This window comes from Zea mays, chromosome 5, assembly GCF_902167145.1.
Source record: "Zea mays cultivar B73 chromosome 5, Zm-B73-REFERENCE-NAM-5.0, whole genome shotgun sequence".
Classification (NCBI taxonomy): Eukaryota; Viridiplantae; Streptophyta; class Magnoliopsida; order Poales; family Poaceae; genus Zea; species Zea mays.
Window position 1 is genome coordinate 46,079,232 of NC_050100.1, and position 4,741 is coordinate 46,083,972.

Here is a 4,741-nt window from a genome sequence, read left to right on the forward strand (position 1 = left end):
CCCCCAGAAATTTTATTTGCTAGTTTGGACCCGATGCTCGGCGCCACAGCCTGTGGCGCCGAGGTGTGACGTGGCCATGGCTGCGGGCGCTGACGTGGCTACGGGCGTGGCACCTAGCTCGGCGCCACAGATCTTGGCGCCGAGCTAGGACTTAACCACGCGTGTGGTTCCTTCTCCGCGCATCTGTTCTCTGTTGCGCTTGCCACCGCCGCCGCTCCTGCTTTTGCTCCACCGCCGCGCGCGCACGCCGTCGCTCCACCGCCGCGCGCGCCCGCCGCCGTCCGAGCTCCCCGCGCGCCGCCGTCCGAGCTCCTCCACGCCGCCCGAGCTCCACCGCGACCGCCCCGCTCTGGCACCGACCAGCTTCGTCAGTAGGTATTTTTTTTATTTTTGTTAGTTTCTTAGTTACTAAATTGTTAGCATATTGTTAGCTATTGTTAGTGTTTAGTAATTAGTTAGCTATCCACTTGTTTAGTGTTTAGTAAATAGTTAGATATTTTCTTGTTAGTTTTTAGTAAAATAGTTAGCTAGTTTCTTGCTTAGCATATTGTTAGTGTTTAGTAAATTCTTAGTGATTATATAGTTAGCATTTTGTTTAGCGCATTGATATTACATGTTTTCTGTGTTGGCAACCATCGTGTTGTCGTTTATTTGCAGGTTCTATAAACATCACTTTACAGGGGAGGTGCTGCCAAATTTTTTATTGACAATAGTTTTTTTTTGTACGTAGGTGTTGTTCCGACTTGACCTTCTCCATCGTTTGCTGGACTCGTACGAGATCTCAGGTATAATTTGTTTTCGTACATTATTCATATATTATGTAATTTCGTTTGATGTTGTCATTTAATATTTACTATATAGTTATTAGTTAATAAGTAGTTACTATTTATTTATTATTTAGTAAGTTTTTAGGCTTAAGTACGTAGCCATTATTAAGTTAGTAATCCATTTTTGCAATAGATGGACACCCTAGTGACACTATACCATGGAGGAAGCGTGGGGATAGATGCGTATGGGAGTGTTACTTTTGATGGTATGAAGATCGTGACCATGTTGTTCGATGAAAGACCATCTTTTGACAAGATTTTCGCTCGAGCTTGTGAGGAGATTAGTTGCGACATAAACGACCCTAGAATATCAATTCAGGGTTTGTTGTCCCATATTACATATGGAACAGTTGTCCGACGGTTGATCTCCATTGCCTCAGAAGATGATTGGGTGAGATATGTAAGAATCGTGAAGACCATTCTTCTACCATGTTTGGATGTGGTTGTTCAGCCGTTATCTATTACTCATCGTGATGCTCTAGTCGGGTTGACTCCACAAATTCCCAATGCATCTCGTATTGAAGCTCCTTTGGTAGAGCTTCTGGAAGAAGTGGTTGTTGTGCCCGATGCTCAATCGGGGCTGCACGAGTATGGGATTTCTCGTCCTCTTCCTGGCGTTTGTGGGGCTTCTAATCCGGTGGTACCCCCCCCCAAGAGATCCCATTGACCCAGGATCCAGTTCAGAATCATCCTAGTAAGTGTCTTTGACACGTTGTTCATATCCATCGTTATTTCGTTTCATTAGACTTTTTAATGTGGTATATCTTGCTTCCATCCGACGCAGGATCTCCACAAATCGATAATGGTGCTTATCTTGATGTGCCTGTGTCATATAATATGGACAACATATGCAGGGAACCAATAGTGTTGATGTTCAGATTGAGGATGAGGAGGAGCCATATGAGGCTACACGGGCCTTAGATTCTGATGATGACCGTCCGGTTCAAGAAATGACCGAGCAAGAAATTGAACTCATAAGACGTTTGTGTCCGGAGCGTGACCCTGCAGTACATGAATTTAGCAGTCTAAGCCATTCCACCCGTGCATATGCTGAAGGACGTGATGATGAACTGCTAGAGGCTCCGGATAACGCCGACAGCATTAAGATTAAGGTAGGCTTACTTTTCAAGGACCTGCCTACACTGAGACGATGGCTACAGGAATATTCTGTGAACCGCAAGAGGCCATTCAAGGTGAGACATTCGTATGCACAGCGTCGTTACACTGTTGTGTGCGAGGTGTCGGAATGTAATTGGAGGGTATGTGCCCGAAGGCAGAAGGACACCGGAAAGTTTAAGAACACCAAAATTGTAGGTCCACACACTTGTGACCAGACAGAGCTGAGCTCTAAGCATCGTCAGTTGACATCTACCCTGATTGCGAAAAGGATATTGGGGATATTGAAGGGTCAGCCAAACTTGAAGGTGAAGTCAATTATGACCATGACTTCGGAGCTGTTTGGTTACAGGATCAAATATGGGAAAGCATGGAGGGCAAAGCAGCGAGCATGGAAGATGATATACGGGGATTGGGAGGAGGGTTATGAGAAGTTACCAGCATTGTTCAATACAATCAAAGCAAAAAACCCAGGCATGCATTACGAGTACATCCCCAAACCTAATAAATGGAGGAACGACAGAGAGATATTTTTTCGTGCTTTCTGGTGTTTCTCGCAGTGCGTAGAGGCCTTCAGGCATTGTCGTCCCATGCTCTCTATTGATGGTACTTTTCAGCTTGGGAAGTATAAGGCACATTGTTGGTTGCCATATCATGCGACGCAGACAACGCACTGGTTCCTTTGGCATTTGCTTTGGTGGAGAGGGAGAACAGAGATAGTTGGTCTTGGTTCTTGCGGCTTGTACGCATCCATGTCGTAGGCCCTGGACGCGAGGTTGGTGTCATATCTGACAGACACCAAGGTATTCTTAATGTAGTGCAAGAGCAGATTCCTGGCTACGCACCCATGCACCACAGATGGTGCACTCGACATCTAGCAGAAAATCTTCTTCGAAAGGATCATAGCAAGGCTAACTTCCCCCTTTTTGAGGAGGTATGTCGACAGTTGGAGGTTTCGTTTTTCGAGGATAAGTTGAAGGAACTAAAAGATGCAACAAATGCTGAAGGTAAGAACTGGATTGCTGGATTGCTGAGGGAACCGCAGAAATGGACAAGGGCCTACGACGAAGGTGGCTGGCGGTTCGAGTTTCAGACTAGCAACATGGTCGAGTCATTTAACAGTGTGCTCAAGGGTATACGGGGCATGCCAGTCAATGCTATAGTAACATTCACTTTTTATAGGCTTGTGGCTTGGTTTAATGATAGACACGCGCAGGCCAAGGCAATGCAGATGCGAGGGCAGAGATGGGCACCTAAACCAACATCACACCTTAATAATGCAAAGGAACGTGCCCATAGACATGAGGTACAATGCTTTGATGAGGAGTTGGGTAAATACGAGGTAAAAACACTAGGCGGCATAACTTCCGACGGTGAGGTGCGACCTTCGAGGACACATGTCGTGTTACTTGATGCATTCTCGTGCGGTTGTGGTAAACCTAGACAATACCATTTTCCATGTTCTCATTATGTTGTGGCCGCACGTCATCGTAACTTTGCATTTGAGAGCAGAATACCTTCTGAGTTCAGTGTAGAGAGCTTAGTACGTACCTGGAGCCCTCGTTTTGAGCCATTTCTTGATGAGTCACAATGGCCAACGTACACTGGTCCGGTATACGTTGCTGATCCAGCGCATCGATGGGACAAACGTGGTAGTAGGAAAAGGAGCCGGTGCAACATGGTTATGGATCAGGTTTCCGGTCGCAGTAGGAGAGGTCGAGCGTCCCCCTTTCTCGTGGACCCAGAGCAGAATGAATGCGGAAAATGCGGTAGACTTGGCCACAACTCACGTACATGCATTTGGACACTTAGTCAGGTGTGATATATTTTATTGTACACAAATTTTATTCTAATATGTCGATGTTTTTGTTACACTTTATACACAACTTATATTCTAATATGTTGATATCTTAATTTGCAGGATGGCGCAGTTCCACTTGCTGGACCCTCACTACGACGAGCACCACAGGGGCCGTCTCACCGCAGAGGGAGAGGTAATATTTTGCACATATATTAAATTTTCGAATTAATATATGCGACATATATTTGACTAATGAAATTCTTTTGATTGCTAGGTGTTGCCCGTTCTGTGGGTCCGGACCCACGACCGGTTTCTGGAGGAGATGAGGTACGATGAGAGGTACACTCCTCTCCTATAGAGGGCTGGCTTGGACGTCGTATCGTACCAGGTTCGTCGTGGGCTGCCCACTTTCAACCCAGCGGCGTTGACGGCTCTGGTCGACAGGTAAAGACTTCTCTAGTTGTTTAATATTTACAATTATCAAATCTACTTTGCATACTAATGATTTTGTATTCGTTTGTCTTCCAATAGGTGGCGGCCAGAGACTCACACTTTCCACCTTCCCTGCGGTGAGATGATTGTGATGCTTGAAGATTGCCAGAAGATTCTTGGTCTCAACATTATTGGTTGTCCAGTGACCGGTCAGGCATCACAAAGCAGATGGAGGCAGAGGGTGGAGGCCTTTCTTGGGAGACTGCTTCCGGATGACCTACGAGGTAGCCACAACACCGGAGTCCCACTGACCTGGCTTAGGCAGGCCTTTGGGTAGTGTCCACCTGGTGCAGACGAGCAGACGGTTGGATACCATTGTCGATCTTAGATTCTCCATCTCTTTGGTTCAGTTCTTTTTCCAGATGCGACAGGCGACAGCGCGTCATGGATGTTTCTGCCCTGCCTGATCCATATTTCGCCAGCATATAGTTGAGCAGCATGTGCTCAATAGACGAGAACCTCTACCTAATGAGGTGTCCCCTAATCTGTTTTTATGCTGTTGAGT

General features: G+C 46.3%; 1 long non-coding RNA gene across 1 annotated transcript; it reads left to right on the forward strand.

The window, feature by feature from the left end:
- Positions 1-3,710: 3,710 nt before the first annotated feature.
- On the forward strand, positions 3,711-4,078 carry LOC103626294 (uncharacterized). The gene is made up of 3 exons (XR_552842.3): positions 3,711-3,759; positions 3,865-3,937; positions 4,019-4,078. It is a non-coding gene; the product is annotated as an uncharacterized lncRNA (long non-coding RNA).
- The last annotated feature ends 663 nt before the right edge of the window (positions 4,079-4,741 follow it).